We start from the raw sequence: 24,592 nt of genomic DNA on the forward strand, positions 1-24,592 counted from the left end.
GGACATGTAAGTTGTTTCAATAATCGATGTGATTGATCATGAGGTGTCTAGCACCATAAAAATTGATGTTGTAGATGACACCTTCATGGGTGTACTATAGAACTTAGAGAGTGAGGTGATTTAAGAATATGATTAGGTGGTTGCTTGTTGATAGGTCTTGGCTCTTATACTAAGAATTCAATCAAATTAGATCTTAATTTGAAAAATCATGCAATTCCACCCGTCAAAACTTCTATTATTGAACTTGAACTTAAGTCATTGCCTTCATACCTCCAGTATATCTTTTGGGTAAGAACAACACTTTGCTAATCATTATTGTGGTTGATCTGTTTCCTTGGCTTAGTTTGAAATATATTGTGAAAAAGTTTATTTAAGCTATCGATTGGATCATAGAGGACATCATAGACATTTCTCTTGGAATTTTCTCTCATAAAATCAAATAGCGGTAGATCATGTTCCTAGTGTGGAACACCAAAGAAGACTAAACCAACTAGTGCAAGAGGTAGTCAAGAAGGAGATTATCAAATGGCTTTATGCAGGTGTTGTCTACCCAATTTCTAATACTACTGGTGAGTCCAGTAAAATTTATTCCCAAGAAAGGTTATATGATAGCAGTATCAAATAAGAACAGTGATCTTATGCCCTTTCATCCAGTCATGAGATAGAGGGTATGTATGGATTATCATAAATTGAATTCTTGGATTAAAAAATATCACTTTCCTATGTCTTTCATGGACCAAAATTTTGGATCAATCAATCAAAAATGGTGTAATGCCCCACAAAATCCTCTTCTAGTGTGAGCCTTAGAGCGTATTTGGTAAAGCAAAATTTTGAGTCAAAATATTTAAGAAATATCTTCCCAAGTATGAAATACTTTAAAATCATATGGGAATCTATTTGAGCATGAATTAAGATCATAGAGGTCCCCTAAATCATGAACGAGTTGAAAACTTTCCTATCGTTCAAGTTTTAGTGACCATCAAAATTTGGGTCAACTTTAATCGACCATAACTCATTATATATTAAGAATTGGATGGTTTTCTATATATTAAATGTAATATATTTGAATTAGCTTTCCAATGATACCAATTTTGCCTAAATTCGATATTGGAGCAAGGAGTTATGCCCATTTTACTCCAAATGTCAAGCTGGAAAATGGTCACGACGTTTCTGATGGGCTATCACGTTTTTGACACCCTTTTTGATGATGTCATCATATTCTGAAAACATTTTTGATGACTCGTCAGCCCTGGGCATAAAATCAAGAATTTGGACCCCTTTTATGATGACCATTTGTGACGGCCTATCACAAACCTGATGGCCTGTCATGGATGGCGTCAAGTATATTTTTCCAGCAATTCAAGGGAGTTTTTGCAAGTGATATCCAAATACATGACAAGACCGATATAGGTATGAAGTACTTGATGTAAGATCTCATTGAATAAGGTATAATCTAATAGCATGTCTTCCCTATGCTAGTATATGATGGTGAACCGATGGTGATGATCCTTAAAGGTTTAGAGTGACCCTTTTGCGATTGTGATGATGAATAGAAGTCTATGTTTCCTAAATGCTTAATGCGATGTCCTAAGGATCTTGAGAGGGAAAGTATGTTATGATGCCCAACTACTTGAAGTGATGCTTTAACGATTGTGATGATATATGAATGATTGTAATGATGAATGAATGTTTGTAATGATGAATGAATGATTGTAATGATGAATGGATGACCGTGATGACGCATGAATGATTTGTGAGAAATAATAATTATGTCTTACTTTTATGTTATCGAATCTTGAGGGTATTTATACCCAAAAATAAAGATTTTGTCTAGAGCCCGTGTTAGTTTCTCGATAATTCCAATCGAACCATGGTTCTCAGAACCCAGTGAACTATAGAACTCTATATCCTCAGATAAGTGCGAAGCTTAATAAAGCTCAGTAATCTCAGTTATCTATGTAATTTTTATATCGCTAGTAATCTAGCCTCAGACCTATAATCAGCTCAGTTTTAATAGTATTCAAGTGTTCCAATCCTAATCTAAGAAGCAATTTGAGTAATCTATTCAAGCTCTGTATCGTCAGTCAGATACCATGATTCGATATCTTTTCCATCAGATACAAAACCAAGTGATATCACCGTTACTCTGTCAGACCTTTTTAGTAATATGATTAGTGTCATATTTAGCTCAGCAAGTGTTCAGTTGATAATTCAGTTCTGAGTCTTTCAGTTGGGAGTAGAAACTAGCACCGAGCAAGCTCAAGGATGGGAACTCACCTACTAGTACAGAGTGTGATTCTTAGAAGAAATCCTTGTGCTCCAGAATTATGTAGCCATCGTAGGTTGAGACATCACACCTATTAGTTGAGGGTGGATGAGAGACATCATACCTGCTAGATGAGGGTAGATGAGGTGGTTTGACCTACTAGATGAGGGCTCCATCATTCTCATTTGAGGACCTGCTAGATGAGGGTCACACAGAGTTGTCTTTACCAGTGGTGCAATAATGATACCCTTCCAACTGGGGCACAAGTTGGACCCCATATGTGGTAGGTTGGGGCATGTCAGTTAAGTGACTACTTCCTATAGTTTCAGTTTTAGATTCAATCTCAGTTTCAGAATCAATCTTCAGAAATCAGGACTATCAGATACAGTCATCTAAATTTATAATGAACTCAGATAGTTTCATTGATTTATGGGCCATCCCATTACATAGACTTGGTCTCATATACAATTATTTGATATTATATTCAGAGATATGCTGTCCGACAGGCTTTATCATAGTATTAGATTTTTATTGAGTATTTTTTTTGTCAAATTCAGATATAATCATATTTCTTATAATTGATAAAGCTTCCAGAATCATCTGTTTGAAAGGTTGATCTCTAATCCTATCAGTCAAAAGCAGTAAGTTCAAGAATTCAGTCATTGATATAAGCACATCCAGATCCTCAATTATCAGTATCAGATGAGTCAGTGATTCAGTATCTCAGTGTTAGTAGTGAGTTCAGTCTACAGTAAAGTGGTATCTATGTTTATGTTTATGTTCTATGCATTCATGTATGTGTTTTCCTGTAGAATTTTCATGATTATTCAGTTTAGATATTATGTATGCATGAACCCTTGCATTAGCCTACCCCGTCCACATACTCAGTATATTTTTGTACTGACGCATTTACGCTATGGTGTTTTATTTGACACCATAGGTTCAGAGGCACAGAATCCAGTTTATCCTCCATAGTTTGGTCCCAGTCAGCAGCAGTAGCAGTGAGTCCTTTTCTTTCGAGGATGAGTCTCAGTTTAGTACTATTGTTTTAGACTTTGTTTATTTTTTGTTGACGGAATTAGTTAGGGACATGTCCCATCAACTCCACAATTCAGACAGTTATAGGATTTTCAAATGGATGTATTAGTATTCAATTTTTAGTTTTGAGTATGTATAGATGTGTTGAATATTATGGCAAGTTTCCATATTTTTTTCAGATATTATGTATTGTACAGGTACAGATATCAGAAAAGGGTTAGCTTGTGGTCCTTCTAGTCTATAAGAACTGTGTGATATCTCGAGATGGGATCTCGTGGTGTTACAAACTTGGTATCAAATCCTAAGGTTCAAGAGTATCCTAGGCAGTCTGAAAAACTGCATCTAGTAGAGTCTTGTACATGGGTGTGTAGCGCGCCACATTTATGTACAAGAGGCTCCAAGTTGTTCTTAGGATCAGTTCCTCTTCTTTCAGTGATCTTTTCGTGCAAGTGAGCATGAGCTCAAGTTTGTCCTCAGTCTAATCCACTTCATTCTTTTATTTACAGAGTATGCCTCCTTGCAGAGACTTTGTCCATAGAGTTGATGATCATCCCCCTCAGCCAGTAGATCCTGAAAATGAGAGTGTGTCACATGCAGAGTTTCGGGAAGCTTTCCTGGTGCTACCCTAAGTGGTAACTAATATTTATGGAAACCTTCAGGCTACAGTCCCACCTTAGGAAGATGGGAATTTTGCCGCAGCCAGGATTAGAAGCTTCATGAAAATGAACCCATCCAAATTCTTTGGGTCAGAAGTAGGTTAGGATCCACAGTTGTTTCTTGAGGAGGTGAAGAAGATCACCTAGATTATGCATGTATCAAATAAGGAAAGTGTTGAGTTAGCATCTTATAGGTTGAAAGATATTGCTCATAATTGGATAGTGATGTAGGAGAAAAGTAGAAGGGAGAATGCAGCTCCCGTGATTTGGCTAGAGTTTCAGAGTGCATTTCTAGATAAGTTTTTCCCGCTAGAAATGAGAGAAGCTAATGTAGAAGAGTTTATGACCTAAAGCAAGGCTCCATGATAGTGAAAGAGTATTGTCTTAAGTTTAACCAGTTAGCTAAGTATGCTCCTAACATGATAGCTGACCCTAGAGCTGGTATGAGTAAGTTTTTGACTGGGGTATCAAGTGATGTGTTGTCAGATAGGCTTGATCACACTATCAGATTTTTGTTGAGTATTCTTGTTGTCAGATTAAGATATAATCATATTTCTTATCATTGATAAAGCTTTTGAAATCATCTATTAGAAAGATTCATCTCTAATCCTGTCAGTCGAAAGCAGTAAGTCCAAGAATTCAATCATTGATGTAAGCACATGCAGATCCTTAGTTATTAGTATCAGATGAGTCATTAATTCAGTATCTCAGTAGCAGTAGTGAGTTCAGTCTGCAGTAAAGTGGTATATGATTTTCAGTATCTAGAGCTGCGATAATTGTGTTCATGTTCTGTGCATTCATGTATGTGTTCTCATGTGGCATTTTCATGATTATTCAGTTTAGATATTGTGCATACATGAACCCTTTCATTAGCCTACCCCATCTACATACTCTGTACATTTTTGTACTGACGCATTTGCACTATGGTGTTTTATTTGACACCATAGGTTCAGAGGCACAGGATCCAATTTATCCTCAGCTGTTTGGTTCCAGTCAGCAGCAGTAGCAGTGAGTCCTCTTTTTTTGAGGACGAGTCTTAGTTTACTACTATTGTTTCAGACTTTTTTTATTTTCTATTGACGGAGTTAGTTGGGGACATGTCCCATCAACTCCACAGTTCAGAAAGTTAGAGGCTTTTCAGACGGATGTACTAGTATTCAGTTTTCAGTTATGAGTATATATAGATGTGTTGAACCTTATGGAAAGTTTCCGCATTTTTTTCAGATATTATGTATTGTACAGGTATAGATATCAGAAAAGGGTTAGCTTGTGGTCCTTCTAGTCTATAAGCACTGTGTGACATCTCGGGATGGGATCTCGGGGTGTTACACATAGATGGTATTATTTCCTTGATGGATATTTGGGTTATAATCAAATTTCTATTACACTTAAAGATAAAGAAAAAACCATATTTACTTGTTCCTATAAGGCCTTTTCTTTCAAATGCATGCCATTTGGGCTTTGCAACAACTCGCTATCTTTCAATGATATGTGTTGTTTATATTTTCTGACATGGTAGAGGAATTATGGAAGTGTTGATGGATGACTTCTCTATGGTTGGTGATTCATTTGAATATTTTATTGATCATTTGAGTAAAGTATATAAACAGCGTATGGAGACCAATCTTATTTTGAATTGGGAAAAACATCATTTTAAGGTGAAGGAATATACTTTTCTAGGATACAAGATTGTTGTTAAAGGCATCCAAGTGGATCAAGACAAAAGTTGAAGCGATTACTAAATTACCTCTACCTATCTCCAAGAGAGGTTTTAGAAGTTTTCTTGGTCATGTCAGGTTGTATTGGTACTTAATTTAAGGATTTCACAAAGATTGCTCATCCTTTGTGCAAACTCCTTGAAAATGAGTTGAAGTTTGAATTTGATGGGGATTGTCTAAGGGCTTCTAATTGTATCAAGGATCTTCTTGTGTTGGATTATATCAAAGTAGCTATGGATTGGTCCATTCATTTTGAAATAGTGTGTGATTTGATGGTTTTGATTTAGGTGCGGTGTTGGCTAAAGAAAAGAGAATTTGTCCCACCCAATCTATAATGCAAGAAAATCATTGAATGATGCCCAACGTAACTATACTGTTATGGAACAAGAGTTGCTAGTGGTGGTACATGATTTTGAAAATCTTTAGGCCTATTTTTTAGGTACTAAAGTTGTTGTACACATGGACCATGCATCTCTTAGACACATTGTTATGACTCGAGACAACCCCCTAGTTGTTACACAGTGCTCATGATCTCGAAGGAGCACAAGCTAACTTTTTACTGATATTGTACCTGAGCTCTGCATAATATAATATAATAAATGTGAAAAACTAGTGAAAAACTTGCCATAAGGTTCAAAATATCTAAAATACTCAAAACTAAAAACTGAATACTAATACATCTATCTGAAAAACCTCTAGACTGTTTGAACTGTGGAGTTGAAGAGACATGTACCCAACTAACTCCATCTACTGAAAATAAACTAAATCTAATGCAATAATAAAATAAGGATCATCCTCGAATGAAGAAGACTCACTGCTATGTCTACTACTGCTTAGTGGGACTAAGCTACTAAGGGTACTGTGGATCTTGTGCCTCTGAACCTATGGTGTAAATTAAAATATCATACCACAAATGCGTCAGTACGTAGGAATGTACTAAGTATGCAAGATGAGGTAAGGCTAAATGCAAGGGCTTATGCGTGAACAATTACTTAACTGAATAATCATGAGAGTACTGAATGTGGACATATGCATGAATGTACAAACCATAACTAAAATCAGCGTGACTCTAAACACTAAAACTCAGGTACTGATTTACTGACATCTGAAGTCACTACTAATACTAAGATATTGAACAACTGAAACTTCTGATATTGATAACTGAGTACTGAAGTTGAGATCAGTCCTATCTAGCGAGTGATCTCAGAAACTGATGATACTGTAGCTAATTAACTGAATCTACTCGTATCAATGACTGAATTCTGAGCTTGCTACTATTGACTAACTGAATATGAGATCAAACCTCTCTAACGGATAATCCCTGAGTCTACTACCAATGATAAGAAGAGATAATTCCTGGCACTCCATCATGACTAATATCCCTGAACTTTGGTGCGGGTACACTATTAGAGGATGGAGCTGGGACTAAAACTTTTTGACTATGCTGAGAACGACTACCACCCTATGACCCGGCCTGAGAAAAACTATGACTATTGGCTCTGTCTTTCTTACTCACTCTCTCTCTTTCTTTTGTCTTATCTGCCTCAATCTGTTGCGTATGAATCATCAGTCTAGTAAGGTCCATATCTCTATTGAGCATAGCAGTCCTACACACTTTCAACACCAACCCGGACACACCTATCACAAACTCACTCATACTCGCTCTAGGGTTGGCTATCAAGTCAGGAGCATACTTAGCTAACTAGTTGAACTTTAAGAAAATACTCCTTCACTGTCATAGAGCCTTGCCTCAAGTTCATAAACTCTTGTACCTTAGCTTCTCTCATCTCTAGCGGGAAAAACTTAACTAAAAAGGTATCCTAAAACTCTTTCCAAGTCATGGGAGCTGCATCCTCCCCTCTACTCTTCTCCCACATCACTACCCAATCATGAGAAATAAACTTCGGCCTATAGGATGCTAAATCTACACTCTCCTCCTCAAAAACATGCATAATCTGGGTGATCTTCTTCACCTCTTCAAGATAAATTTGTCAGTCCTCACCTGTTACTGACCTAAAGAATTTTGGCTTGTTCATTATCTTAAAATCTCTAAATCTGGCTGCAGTTGAACCCCTATTTGCTAAGGTGGGGCCTCATCCTGATAGTTACTCTGAACACTAGTTGTCACAGCTTAGGCTAGCGCCTGAAAAGCTGCCCAAAACTCTGCATGTGACACATTCTCATTCTCAAGATCTACTGGCTGAGGTGGCTAGTCATCAATCCTATGGGCATTATCTCTATGAGGAGGCATACTCTGTAAATAAAAATGGAGAACAGATCAGAGTAAGAATCAACTAGAACTTATGCATACTCGCATGACATGAATACTGAAAGAAGGGAGACTGATCCAAAAAACATCTTATAGCCTCCTGTACATATATATGGCGCTCAACACACCCATGCATAAGACTCTACTAGATGTGGTTTCTCAGACTTCCTAGGACACTATTGAACCTTAGGCTCTGATACCAAGTTTGTAATAACCTGAGACTACCCCCTAGTTGTTACACAGTGCTCATGATCTCGAAGGACCACAAGCTAACCTTCTACTAATATATGTACCTAAGCTCTGCCTAATATAATATAATAAATGCAGATAACTTGTTAGAAGGTTCAAAACATCTAAAATACTCAAAAATGAAAACTGAATACTGATACATCTATTCAAAAAGCCTCTAGACCATCTGAACTGGGGAGTTGATAGGACATATCCCTAACTATCTCCTTCTACTGAAAATAAACTGAATCTAACATGATAATCAAATAAGGATCATCCTCAAATAAAAACTATGCACTGCTACATCTACTGCTGCTGACTGAGACTGAGCTACTAAGGGTACTATGGATCTCATGCCTTTGAACCTATGGTGTAAAGTAAAACACCATAGCACAAATCCATCAGTATATGGGAATATACTGAGTATGAAAGATGATATAAGGCTAAATGCAAGGGCTTATGCATGAACAATTAATTAATTAATCATGAGAGTACTAAATGAGGACTTTTGCATGAATACACAAACCAAAGCTGAAATCATCATGACTCTGAATACTAAAACTCAGGTACTACTTTACGGAAGTCTAAACTCACTACTAATACTGAGATACTAAATAACTAAAAAATCTAATTTTGATAACTGAGTACTGAAGTTGGGATCAGTCCTATCTAACGAGTGATCTCGGAAACTAATGATACTGTAGCTGATTAACTGAATCTACGCATATCAATGACTGAATTCTGAGCTTGCTACTATTGACTGATTGAATCTTAGATAAAACCTTTCTAAAAAATGATCCCTGAGTCTACTACCAATGATATAAAGAGATTATGTTTGAGATTAGACCTATCTAGTAGAAGATCTCTGAATCTGATAACGAGAATAATCAACTGAATCTGAGATCAAGCCTATATAACAAGTGATCTCTAGATTTGAAAATAAGAATAATCAACTGAATCTTAAATTAGGACTATCTAACGGGTGATCTCTGGATTTGATAATGAGAATAATCAATTAAATTTGAGACTAAGATCAAGCCTATCTAACGGGTGATCTCGGAATCAAATAATGATAACACTCAACTAAATTTTAGATGAGATTAGGCCTATCTAATAGGTGATCTCTGGATCTATTATTATTGATGTTGATTAACTTTATGAAAGACCAGGCTTATCTAGCGGATGGTCCATGAATATATAGAACTATCTGAGTTTCGAACTAAGATAGGTGACTGTATCTGACAGTCCTGATTTTTGAGTTCTACTCTGAAGACTAATACTGAAAATGCAACTTTGGGAGTTCTCACCTAACCGACATGCCCCAAATCTGAAATGGTGGGGTCCAACCTGTAACCCCACCTGGAAGGGTGTCAATACTGTGCCATGGGTAAAAACCTCTACTTTGGTCAAGCCTCTCTGACTGGTGATCCTAAAAAAGAAGTTAAGCCTAAAGCAGTATGATAGTCAAGCCTTAATCTAATGGGTGAATCCTGATCCTACGCTGGCTACGCAATTTTGGAGTTCAGGGATTGCTGCTAATGACTCTGCCTCTCTAATGGGAAAGTGTCATCCCTACACTCGCTCGGTGTTAGCTCCTACTTCCAACTAAAGGACTCAGAACTGATTCTTAACTGAACTTAGACTGAGCTAAATCTATTACTAATCATATTTCTCAAATGATCTGACTGAGTTAAGCTAAGGTCGCTTGGTTCTATTATCTGATGGAATACTTCTAAATCTCATTATCTAACAGAATGATACTGAGCTCTAAATAGATTACTTAAATGCTAATGAGGTATGAATCGAACACTTCAATACTACTAGATTTGAGCTGAGTACTGAACTTGGGCTAGAGTGCTAACGATACTGAGGTTACTTAAGTTCTGTAACTATCTGTGAGTAATGAGTTCTATAACTCACTGAGTTCTAAGAATTATGGCTTGACTGAGATTATCATAAAAACTGACACGGGCTCTAGACTGCAGCTAATTTGTCGGGTATAAATACCTCCAGGACTCGATAACATAAAAGTAAAACATAACCATTCTTAAATAATCATGACCATGGATATTCATTCACCATCACAATCACTAAAGCATCTCTTCAAGCATTTAGAAATCATAAACATGTGATAATATAGGGAGACATATTATTCGCTCATACTCCATTAACACATAATCGGGGAATTTCATGCTAATATGTTATAATTCATTCACTAAGGCTTTTCAACAAACACTTCTCATGCATGAGCTTACACATAATTGGGGATTTCTAGTCAACATGCTATAATGGCCCTAATTCCTTCACATAAGTATTTTATAAAACATATGGGGAGCATGCTTTGATTATTCAACAATTTCTACACTTATTTGACATAAACACATCACTTAACAAGAAACTTGAAGAGGATTTATTATGAACATCACATGAATATCACATACTAGGATCAAAGCTTGAAACCGTGTAAACAAAATATGAATCAAAACTCAATAATAGCATGAACTTCAATTTCAATTCACATGATACATGAAAAATTATAAAATAAGAATCTTTGAATTTAGAAAAGGATTCTTGAGCATTTTGGATGAAAGGGACCCAAAAATCAACATCTCCATACCTTAGGAAACTCTTTCTTGAAAGCTTTTGAAGAGATTCTTGATTTTATTGATTTTTCTTGAAGAAGGGTTTTGATCTTGTAGGAAACCCTAGCTTTGATGTTGAAGATGAAGAATGAATCCCTCAGCTTCATTCAAGATATATATAAGGGCTAAAAAGGGTTGGAAAAGACTGAAAAGCCTTTTAATAAAAATGAATTAAAAATACAGAACGGGATTCGCGAAGGTCGAAGTGACAGTCCATCGCTAGTCTGACAGCCCGTCAGATCATCTGTTGTACATTGGTCAAAAAAGGCCACACTGCCTTAGTTGCAATGGTCTTAGCGATAGTCCGTCACTAGTTTGACGGTCTGTCATCTTCGCTTTCGCACTTGGGCTAGAAGAGATTGTCACTGCCTTGGGTTGAGACGGTTTGGGCGATGGTCCATCGCTAGCTATTCATTATGTCAACCTGTCTGTCGTACCTGCATGGTTCCGATAGCTCTTAGTAAAATAGCTAAAAATTCCTTATCCGATGTCGAATTTTAATGAAATTGGTATAGACAGAAAGATTATTCAATCATCAATATTAGGGAAATTCTACATGCCTTAAAATATTTCTCACTTGGAAAGTCACTTCTCAATCTTTTAGAGCCAAATTTATGCTTCACTTGACACGCTCTAAGGCTTAGACTGCGAGAGAATTTTTCGAGGTCTTATACACCTTATGGAATAGAAAGAGGCAAAACCTCATTTCATTAGGTGAATATTCATATTACAAGAATTTAATTTTGAAGTACAGGACTGAAAGGGTTGTTAAAATTAAGTTGTCGACCACCTATCCCTTCTTGAACCCAATCATGAGAAGCTGGGTGAGATTAGAATGAATGACACTTTCCCTAGTGAGTTAGTCATGCCATTTATGAAAAGTATTGAGCCTTGGTATGCAAACTATGCTAAGTATATTTTGAGTGGCTTACTTTTTGATGATTTTAATCATTATTAGACTAAGAGGTTTTTGTTTGATGTGAAGAAAAAAATTTGGTATTAAGCATACTTGTTAAGAAAGTGTATGGATGGTATGATTCATCGGTGTGACATGGAGTCAAAAATGAGGGTCATTTGCAAGGCTTGTTACTCTTCTCTATTTGGTGGTCATCATTGTAGGATCCAAGATACAAAGGTTCTCCAAAGTGGATACTATCAGCCTACTCTTTATAGAGATGCTTATGAGTTAGTCAAGACATGTCTTCAATGCCAAATTCAAGGAGGAATTTCAAGGAGGCATGGCATGCCTCTTAAGCCCAACCTTGAAGTTGAATTATTCGATGTGTAGGGGATCGGCTTCATGGGACCCTCCATGAGTTTATCTGATAATAAGTATATCTTTGTAGCCATCGATTAGGTTTCAAAATGGGTGGAGGGCACCGCTCTGCCAAACAATAAAAGCAAAAGTGTCACTTTCTTCTTGAAGAAGTACTTCTTTACAAGGTTGGAGACTCCACGGGCTATTATTAGCGATGGTGGATCACATTTTTGTAATTTAGTTTTAGGTTCCTTTATTGATAAGTATGGGGTGAAGCATAAAATCGCTACTCCTTATCATCTCAAAACTAGTGGTCAAGTTGAATTTTGAATCATGAAATCAAGTCCATCTTAGAGAAAACCTTGAATGTTAGCCTACCAACTGGTTTTTGGAAAAGTTTATCACTAACCCATTGAGTTATAGCATAAAACTTTATAGGCCTTGTGGAAGTTGAATATGAATTGGGAGAATACCTCCAAATCAAGAGTAAATCAACTTCATGAGTTAGAAGACTTCTGACTCAAGGCATATGAGAGCTTCGTGTTATATAAGGAGATAATGAAGAGATGACATAATGTGAAGATCTTGAAAAGGGAGTTTTGTGTTGGTGATGAAGTTCTCTTTAACTCAAGGTTGAAGCTCTCTGCGGGTAAGCTAAAATCAAAGTGGTCTGGCCCATTCGTGGTCTCGAATATCTATCCAAGTGGAGAAATTAAATTAGAAGAACATGAGAATAGGATGTTTGTTGTAGATAGCCAATATCCTAAGAATTACCATATGGGTGAACTCGAAGCGGCTAAGGTTGAGTCTATACGTTTCAAGGATCCAAAATAATGAACAAGTCATGTCGTACCACAACTATAACTAAGGAGCTTCTTGAGAGGCAACTCAAAGTTTATTCTTGATTTTTTCTAGTGTTTTTGTAAGACCCTACAAAATCATTGTCACCTAAGTCCCTTAAAGCGTGCCCAAAGAGTTCTTAGACTTAGAAAATCTAGCTAAGTTGTAATATCCCAAACTTTCTCCAAGACAAATTTTGTCTCTAGAAAATTAAAGGTGACTTCCAAAGTGAGTATTGCTTAAATCATATAGAATTTTCCTAAATTTGACTTTTTATCATGTGGGAAATTGAATTAGATTTTCAACGATACCAATTTTGCCAAGATCCAACATCGGAGTAAAAAGTTATTGCCATTTAACAGAGAGCTTTCTAAACTGCCCAGGTGCGATAGGAAGGCTGACAGACCATCGAACTAGCGATAGATCATCACCCAAACCATCACAGTTGAGGCAATGAACCCACCTTCTGGCAAAGCGTAACAGAAAGGCCAACAGACCATTGAGCTAATGATGGACCGTCGTCCAAACCATCGCAACAGAGGCAGAAAAGTCACATTCTAGCCAAATATGATGGGAAGTTTGACGGGCCGCGAGCTAGCGACAGACCATCGCCTAGGCCGTCGCACACTTCTGTTCAGGAAATTAAAGCCATTTTTAAAAGGGCTTTTGGGTTTTTTCCCCTCCCTTTTCACATCTAAATACATTAGATTCAAAGAGCAAATGTTTTATTCTTCTCTAATAACAAACTAGGGTTTTCTCTCAAGATTAACCCTCAAGAGAAAGATCCAAATCTTTCTCCAAGAACCTCAAGATTTCTCCATAATTTTTATAAATTGATTTAAGATTCAAGCTTCCTAAGTCAAAATCTTCAAGAACCCTCACTCAAGAGTACGAAAAAGAGTCTCAAGTAACCTTGTTCCTCTAAATCATAATCTAAGGTATGTAGGGTTTGAACAAGGAAAATCCTTTCATACTTGTACCCAAAACTCATCTTTAATTACAAATATATATGACTTTACACATTTTTTTATGGAATTGAAGTATGGGTTTGTACCCTATGTTGTTATTCTTGAGATTATTTTGTTTTCAATGTTTTAAAAATTGAAGTACATGAGTATGTTGAGGTTATAAGGCATATTGCTGAAAATTTCTAGATTTCTATATGATTTATGAATCTTTTTTATATTCAGTATGTATTTTGACATGTGTTAACCTGAGATTGAATTATGGGTCATCAAGCCTTACTTAAGATTGAAATTTTAAGAATTTTTGTGCTATAAGCATCTATGATTTGAGTATTTTGAGATTATTGAGGAAGTTTTGACCTTGCCGGTCATAGTAGTTTTGAAATCCACTTTTCTAAAGAAGATTACAAATTTTATAGTTGCGTTCTTTATGAACCATGAAATTATTTTAAAATGATTTCCATGAGATGAGCATAGCTACCTAAAGGGAGTAGTATTTAGCACCGAGTCGGGTAAGTTTCTATGGTTTCATACCCTAGAACTACGTGCCACCGTAGGATTGAGATTTATGGGTCGGAGGCCGAGATAGTGATCACTGAGTTGATATTACACTCCCTGGAAAGAGTATGATGCCTCTCCCCAACATGAGGTTTCTTTCTTAGGAGGACAAAATGTTAAACTCCATGTAGCTCGCATGGTGTATGTCGGTTAAGAGAACCTCCCTAATAGTAAGATTTTCAAAGTAGTTTATTTAAGTATTTTCCCTTAAATAAAAGTATTTCCCTGCTATTAAAAGTAAATAAACATCTTTTGAGTACTTTCCCTACTAGTTAAGAAAAGCTTTTGAAAGTATTCCCTTAAGATCAAAGTATTTTCCCTTATAGATAAGTTATTTCTTTTCTACCATTAAACAAAAAGGTTTTAAAAGTAATTGCCTTAAGAATTTTCTATACTAAGTTTAAAGGCTCACAAGCTTATTCAGATATTGTTTTACTTGTGATTTCAGTTTCAAAGTTACAGTCTTAGCTTTCGATACAGAGATGAGCACTTTATCACTTAGTCTATATTATTTAAGATGGGAATAGAACTACAGATTTCAAAACTAAGTGTGATAACTCATGGGTTTTCTATTATATGGTTTACTCTTCATGACTTATGATATTCAGATTTCATATTACTCAAGCTATGTAAGTCATTTGTATTTAGCATGCATTATCTTATAAATAATGATCATGAGATATATTTTACTTATGAACTAGACCCCCATATACTCAGTACATCCTCAAAGTACTAATCTACATATATGTCTATGTGCTACATTGTCTCATAATGTAGGTACAAGACTTAGTATGCACATTTAGATTCAGGCAGTTGCAGATTCCAGCCAGCAAGATGATGAGTCCTCCTCCTTCGGGAACTTCAGTTAGATTCATTTATGTTGTTTATTTTCTTATTCATATGTATTGATTAGCGATAGTTGGAGTAGCTTCCCAACCATTTATAGTCAGTATAGTATAGGCTTCATAGACAGTCAGTAGAGTTAAAGTATTTTATTCCAGTTTCATTTGTAAAGCAGTGTATCTCGTGACTTGAGCTGGGGGTCTATCGGAAATAGCCTTTCTACTTCTTTAGAGGTAGAGGTATGGACTGCGTACATCTTACCCCGACCCCAGACCCCACTAGGTGGAAATACACTGGGTTTGTTGTTGTTGTTGTTGTTGTCATTTGTAAAGCAGAGTTGAAATCATTTGAATTCAGTTTTATATTTCTCCGATTCAGAAAAGAGTTATTTTTCATTGATTTTTGTATAGATTTATACATATTATCCAGTTGCTTATGAGATATGCCAGTAGAAGGGTTAGCTTAGGGTCACTTGTGTTCCTAAGCACCGTATGACATCTTGGAATAGATTTTTGAGGCATTACAGTTTTAGATACTAATTGTATATTATTTTTGGTGTTTATAGGTTATATGACAAGTTGGTATAAATGAAGGTAGGTTTGAGGCCTCAAAACTTATGCCCTAAGATATTAAAGACCACATACGGACACATGCTTTGCACCTGTGTGCACATATACCACACATGTGGCCAAAATTTTGAGTAATAAAAAGGGATGCCTACTGCCTTGACCTGCGCTGGAGACCCTTTTTAGCAGTCCAGGTGTAGGTCAAATGCATCTTGGTCACAAGTAAGCAACTTTTGAGCCAAAAACTTGTAGCTTCTGCTTTGAACTGCATGGGATCTTCTTGAAGTATCCTAGCACAAGTTGAACGCAAAACTCACTGCCTTGGGCTTCTAAGGTCACATGCTCATGTAGGCTTTGCGAAGCTCAAGCGCAGGTCCTTTAAGCCCATGCCACAAATTTTTGTTCTTAAAATGAGTCATATTTTATTGGGATTACTTGACCCGATAAGCCCAAATTCACTTTAAATGACACCAAAAGACCCAATCTTACTACACTTGATTACTTTCAATCACAATAATAGCCACTACTAAAAATAAGGGCTATGGCCATGATTATGTCACGATGGTTATACAATTGTCACTATATACATCCTACGACAAAGGTTATAACAGTTACATAATATGGTCGTATCTATAGGGACAATGAATTAAAACAATTATGGCATAGTAAACATAACCCCCCTAATAAACATGACTATTGTAATGGTAATTTCAACCGTCTCTATGTATTACCTATAGCTACGGTTAAATTATACTAAAATAAAAATACTCAGGTATTTTTCCTCCAAATCTTTATTTACCTGCTAATATTGTTATAGTAATTAAATAAAATAAATTAAAAGACATAAAATTGGAAATTTAGTGTTAGGACAGCCCATTTCACTTCTCCCCATTTTCTTTGTCTAAGCTAAAATTCTATTTTCACTGAAAAAAATATCTTGTAATGAAAATAGTGGTAACACTCCCTTTTCCAGTATTTTCTTAGAGAAAAAATTGTATTCTCTGAGCTAAGTTCCATTTTTGAATGTGTTGTATTGATGAATTCAATTTTAGAGGGTTTATTGAGCTAATTTCATCTCTAGCTTTATAGTCTCCGGCTGTCTTTTCATATCCGATCTTAATTTACTCTCTTTTTCAGTAAAAGGTGTTCTTTGGCTTTTACTTTTTCGATAACTCAGTTATCACTAATTTTATCTCTTTTTTATCTCCAGTTTTTACTTTTTTTCAATAAAAGGTCTTCTCAAGTAGGTCTTCTGATTATGAAAGTGGTTTTTTTATGGGTTTGGTTGTCTAAATCAATTTTGTGGGTTTCTTCTCTATTGAAACTATTTACATGTAACAATGAATGGATCTATTGTCTGACTTTTTGATAATATATACAGTAAAATCAATAAAAATGGGAAATTACGTTTCTGATTATTTTTTGGGGGAAATTTGTTTGGATTTTAGGTGGATTTTGTAGTTTATTTTTGTTGGATTTTTTTTACCTGGGTTTATTATTTGGGTTTATTTGATTTCCTTTCAATTGTTAATTGCATGCATTTGTCCAAATGTTATTTGAGTAATAGTTTTTTGTCTTGTGTTTCTTAGAATTCTTTTTCTTTTGTTATATGATTTTGGTTTTGGGTATTCTAGAATCTTGATTTTCACTTATCATTGAATTGTCTTTGGCTTCTTATAAATAGACTTAGGGGATATGACACTATTTTGATGAATAGTTTGTTGAATTTTCATTATGAAGGTATTAAGTATAAAAGATCTTAGCAGTTTTCATCTGTCTATCTATTCTTGCTTGAGTAACAACATATCCCGTGGTTGTGTTTGATTGTTGTATTTATTATATTTGTCATATTACTATCTAATAAACCAGGTGGCCCCATCTACATACTTAAAGCTAGAACCAAAATATGTAGGTAACAGTTTTGTAGTAAATGGAAAAACAAATCATATTTGGCATTGTGCAGAAACAGAACCAAAACTAACTGCACGTATGCTTAGTCTGAACAACTTGAAATATACTATGGTTGTTTTAGGAAGCTTAAAGAACGCACTATATGTAGAATGAATATTTATGGTTCAACACAGCTGCCTTAAACTTATCCCCTGCATTTTACATAAAAAAGTCTATATTAGTACATAAATTAATGATTTCCAAGCCTCATAATCAATTAATCAACTTGCCTCAAACTCGTACTATATAATTCTTCTATACTTATAAAAATATTCTCTATTATAAGTGTGTTCTGTTTGAACTGATACTCTTAGAAGGTAAACTAATTTTATAAATTAGATCAGCACAAAGGATGTTCTTTAAAGACTGTACCATTAGAAAAAGAACAAACAACAAAAGTGTGCCCTGTATAATCTTTTAAGGAGTCTAATGTTTGTAAAAATTTGCTAATTATTTACCAACTTTTCTTGTATGTGCAATATATAGGTAGATGATCTAGTTTTTTCATTCTGCAAAACTATGCTGGATATTTAATGTATTACTGAAACACCAAGCAAATGAAATAAACTTATCATGATGAGACAGTTGGTTAACTCTTTAACCTATTAAAGCTGATAAATTCCTTCATTCCCTACTCTCTTATATTAATTGTAGTAGATTGCTGGTATTACTTATATTGATTTATTTTTGAATTTGGACCTAATAAGCAGTTTGGTTCTTAGTGGATTAGTTGACCACTTTGTTATTTTTGAACTTTTTCAGGACAATTACTTCTGTTGTTATAGTTGAATGCTGACTTTTCTATTTGAATATGCTTCAAATATATTTTGAGAGACCTAACATCTCATTGTATAATACACTTTCAAGTGAATTAGCGATGATCTTGTTAAATATTGTTTAAGATTCTATCGTTCAGGGGTAGCTTGACTTGTAACAGTATTAACAACCTCTTTCCCATTTATTCGAACCTGCACTCCATGTCTCGAGTCTATTGAATATGTGGTATATGAAAATGTCCCTCAAACGAGTTATCTACAAATGACCTAATTCTCATAAATCAGGTTGTGTAGATGTTTGTAGTAATTTATTTTTTCATGGGTTATGTTGTTGATGACCTACTCAGGTTGTACTAATCAGGTTGTCACCCACATATTTGTTTTGTACTAATCAGGTTGTTACTCACCCTTGTTATCACTAGATTTATTGCCTTCACTAGTTACTATAGTTAACTTGTTCCATCTTAATTTTGTAAGGATTTGGATAAAAATGAATCAACAAGGGCCTTTAAAGAATAATAAAAGAGAAAATAACAAGGTATTTACTAAACCTGGATCATTATCAGTTATGGCAAATAAAAAATGGTGATTATCATCAACATATGAAACTGTTCAAGCTATACGACTGGAGAAGAGAATTTTCTAAAATTAATTAAAGAACAACAACAACCAATATAGCAGCCACTAGTAGCACCACCATCTCAAGAAATTGAACAATATGTAGTGGAGCATCATGTTATAGAGGAGAAACCTACAATGGATAAGCAACATGTAGAGGATCAAGTCCAAATGGTTGATTCAACCACTCTTATAACAATTGAACATTTTGAATAACAAGGTAACATATAGCTTAAAAACTTATTGAATTCACCCATGACCTCTAATTTTTTCTATTTTCTTATAGTTGAAGGGCCTTCCATTAGAAAAACAAGAGGCATGGCTAAGAAGAGAAAAAACTAATCATACTAAATTAGCAAAATCAACCTAGTGTTCCTACTGATGAAGTTTTAACTAAGTTAAGAAACTTCCTAGATACGTTGGCGAGGAATGTGACCCTTTTACCATTGGATATATTTGATTGGAGGTTGATGGATACTAAAAAGGATTAATGGGATTATACTCAGGTTTGTCTCTATCACTATTTGATATATTTTTAATTGAGTTCTAAATTATTACTGCGACTTCTTCTCCTCTACTTTGTTTCTATCATATGACTCTATTATGTTTCTTTTAGTTCTCAATTGTGTTTGGCAATATTACTTAAATAAACTCATTTTGTAGAATAATAAAATGGAATGAATAGGAAGAGTTTTTATTAGTTGATTCTATTAGTTTGGGATAAAGGCTCAATTGATTAGTATGCTGCTGGTACATACTTAATCACACATGATACAAGTAATATTTTTTGTGGTCTGTTTGCTCAATTTAAGTAATATAAATGTGAGAACTTCTATAGGATGTACTTTTTGTTCTCTCATTATGGTGTTTCATATGATTTGTGCATCATGGGAGTGGAGAATAGGTTTTATTAGTAACCTATCCTTAATTATAAAGGGTCTTATTTGTAACTTTTATAGTTCTGCTAATTACAACATTAGTTCTGCTGCTATAGACTGTTAATAAAATATTTGTAACCAGTCTGTTGTTCTATAAAGTTATCATATAGAACACAATAGTTGTGCAATTTCTTATAGTCCTGAATCATATTTTCCAGGGGAACACTACCATATACTGTTTATCTATTAAGGATATGTTGAATTTGAATAGCTGATTCTATTAAGGATACAAAGAATTTGTATAGTTGATTCTAACTAGTTTGAAATTGCTTGTGGTTGTAGACGTTAATGGCAAATTAATTTTACTAAAATTTGACTTATGATAATCATAACTATATATAACTATCTTGCAATAAGTAGAATGATAAGGGAATTCTTGAAACTTCTACCCTTTTCATTTCTTTTCTCAAATGTGCAGATTCTTTTTTTTGTTGTCTTAATTGAATGACATCATCTTGTTGTCAAAATATGATATTATTGATGTCGTAAGATGTTTTATTATGGAAAGGCTTTAATAATATTGGACAAAGCATATATCTAATTTGAAGGAACAACATTACGATTCATATGAAAATTATGAAGTTTGAATGGCGAATAGGCTAGAAAATATTCCAGAATGTCAATTTAAAGAGCTCCCCATAAATTAGAAGTCTAAAATATTTCAGGTAAAACGTATTTCAACATTTGTGAGTGATACAGAGACCTTATTACTTTAGTTAATGTGATTGATTCATTTTACATAAAAATGTTCAAAACAAATACTGAGAATCAGAAGAAGCTAATGGATCCACCTACTACTGGTAAAAAGAATTTTGCTTTAATTAGTAATAAATTATTGTGTTCTCTTGTTTATTATTAAGTTTTAACTTGTTATTTAAGTAATTTTTTATATTTATTTTCATATTACTAGGAAAAATAGAAGGGGGAACTTTGTCGCTAAAGGAAATATTTGCGGCCACAAGAGCAAGAAAACCTAGTCGTACATACAAGGCGTCAAATGAAAGCACCACTAGTATAATTCAATGAAACTTATCTATTTAAAGTTTATATTGACATCAATGATTATTTCTTAATTTTTATATACTTAAATGTGCTTTTGAATATGATTTATTAGGCTGAAATGGAGGAAATTGAAATGCAACAGGGTGCAAATGATCAGTCTGTTGATGCATTTTCAGTAGTCATGGGTACTGAACATCCAAAATATCTAACACTATAGAAGGTAGAGTTACAAAGACTTCTTTGAAAATAATAAATGGCACTTATGAACCAACTTTAAATTCTACCAATGATGTCGTGTAACAAATGCAAGAAAGTATGCAAAAAATGAAGGATCAAATTGAGGAACAAAAGAGAACCATTCGTTAAGAATTTATTGCAGATGTAATTGCTCAACTTCATAATGTAGGATTAATTGATCTTAAGATACTAGCGGCATTGTCTATTCCTTCACCAAGAGAATCCACCTCTACACTAGAAGCTATATGGGGAAACAGTCAAGGTTGGTAAACCCCTACTATACGTAAAACTTTTTTAACTCTAGTTTATCTTCTAATTTCTTGAAGCAAGTCAAATATCAGATACACATTTCCACAACTGGAATAGCTATACAGTGAAATTACACAGATGGGGTCTTGTCAGGGTAAAGTATACACATACCTTACCTCTGTCTCGTGGAGGTACTGAGGTTGTTTCGAAAGACCATTGGTGTAGTGAACCTAAATGGTCTTGATGTTCATGTGATAAATGATTGGTGAAATAATGGGCTTGTCTTGATTTTAGTATTTTCATAGTTTATTACGGATGGATAAAGATTTTTCTAGGATATCTAATAAGGACATTTTAGCTGAGGTAATTGAACTTATGTAATTGCCATAAAGCACCCTTGTACTATTTCATGCTTGGAAGTTACTGTATACGCTTATTGAGTGTTATGCATTGTTTCTCTAGTCCTAAGTTTGAAAGTTCCTTTGAATTTTTATATGTGGTTTACATTTCCTGCCATAAACTAAAACTTTTAATCCATTTAAACGTACTTGGATCTTTTACATTACTAAATAAGTGGAGGTTGTAGTGGGTAAGATTATTAATGACTAGTGGTGCGGTTATACCGCCATGCATTTTGCCTTTGTTTTGTCCTTTTCTACTATGATGCTATGTGTTTTTATTTGGTTGTAATTACTTTTACATACTTCTTAAGGTCACAAGTTGTTTAATGGTAACATTTGTGTAAGGAGCCTTTGTGTATCATGCTCACTTCTTTGACTAAAAAATGGCTTATTATGTCTTTTTTAAGGCTGTACTGCTCAAGGACCAGTTAAACCAAAAAAAATTTTGCCTTGATTGAACAAATTTGCACTCTCTATCATAGGTGATAGAGTGGGTGTTTTGGATTTTGACAATATTTGAATTTAGTTTCTCTAGACTTAGATTTGCATTTAATTCCGTCATTGTGTGTTGTTTTATATTAGGCATCTACCTTCTTATTTGATTTCCCACTAATATAGTTACATACTCAAAGTCATACTGAAGTTGATGTTTCAGAGAATTTCTTAATCTCTTTGTAGTACAAAATGTAAATTAAAAAAATATCACTTTACTGAGTTTGAACTACTCGCTGGCAATTCAAGTTTTTTGTTATGTGTAATAATATGTTTACTCTATTGGTGTATAGTAGAAAATTGTATGTTATATAAGTTTTTATTCATGCTGACTTAATCTTATTATCAAGTTTAACATATCCTACAATCTTCATCCATTAATTTGAAATTGAGATGTAATGTTGTACAACTTGAAACTTCTCCCCAAAGCAGTCCTCGCCTTGGGTGAGCCCAGAAGTCAAGCAAGAAGCGACTTCACAGACTAAGAATATCATTATTATCTGAGAAAGGGATTAAGATATCAAATAAGATGAAGGATTTTCCTTTATTTCTTTTTCATACTATGACATTGACTAAGCTAAGAGAAGGATTTAGGACTGACAAAGATGAGCATGCTATTTTCAAATCGATTTTGGTTGTCGCCCAAACTTATATTGAAAAATCTTCTTCAATATTTAGTTCAGAAGTTGGTCATGTGACTCAACCTGAGATAGGCTCCTCATCTGAAAGCACTAGTGGTCTTAGTCATTACACTTTAATTGAGTACAATTTGATAAATGCTGAAGTTAACATCAATAGTGCATAGCTTCCCCATAAGGAGTGTTTATTTCCCCACAAGTGTATAGCAATGACACGACCTAAACTATGGCCTGGTCGTGTCAGGCATCTCAAGTCCAACCAGGATTGTAGATCACCCCCGATACCTAATCGTAACCGCCCTGCACCCTATGTCAGATGAATTTCGAACATATAACAAGATAAACAATAATAATTCAAAAACATTAAATAAAATGTATAATCATATTCCAACAACCTCAACCAAATATCCAACCAATGTAAACCCAAATGCCAATAACAATACCAAGGTTGACGCCAATACCGACACTATCCATGTCCATAGCAGTCTAACTAAGCCTCTAATCAGAACCAAAGAACATCTAACTGGGATATGCCCCCGACCATATCCGGAACCAAAATCCAAGAAATAATAATGATGAAAAGAAGTACATAGCATGAAATGGAGTCTTTTGGAGTATGAAATCTTACCACTCTAATCTAAGTCAAAGCAGTCCCTGAATCCAAGTAACTGAGCAGGAGGAATGGTAGAATAGCCGGTTCCTGCATTGCGTGGGGATACAACACCCAAAGATGGTTAGTGGAGTGAACTCTAGCATGTAACTCAGGGATAAAGATAAAATAATTTCATCATTCAAAACCAAATCAAATAACCTGAGAAAATCCTCTATATACATAAATATCATGCCGAGATAGAGAACAAGGTTTAGCATGAATTTAAAATCATAACCTGAACTGTGTAGCTCTGCCATCCTAAATGTCCACCCACAGGTTATATGGGTTCAGCTTCCCTTTCTGAAAAGGCCTCGGTGTGTGTTAGCCGCACGAACTGGAGAATAACCTAAGATGACTAGTAAATCTCCCAAAATATATAGTGTTACATCATGCACACGGTCACCATGACTAAACCTTACATTGACAAAAATGAATTTCCAGTATTGATCCCACCGAGAGCTCCGCCTTTCACAGCTTTGCTACACAACCCCCTTTAAGCCTATATTAAAACCAATTACATATTCACAACCATTTACCAAGGAATTTTTTATTAGGTATTAACCATTGGTATCTTTATACCAAAATTAGAGCCTGCAAGTCTATATACTTATGCCATATAGAGCCATTAAACCAAAATTAGTCTCTACCGTTTACAATTAAACCAAGAGCATGGCCACCAAGGCCTTCCCAAAACAATTTGACTAAACCAAACCATTTTAAGTTCCATTTCCATTCATGTAATGCAAGTATTCCAAGAATAGTCAAGCTAGGTGACAAAAAAATCATTCTCAT

The sequence above is a fragment of the Capsicum annuum genome, chromosome 4 (assembly GCF_002878395.1).
Source record: "Capsicum annuum cultivar UCD-10X-F1 chromosome 4, UCD10Xv1.1, whole genome shotgun sequence".
Lineage (NCBI taxonomy): Eukaryota > Viridiplantae > Streptophyta > Magnoliopsida > Solanales > Solanaceae > Capsicum > Capsicum annuum.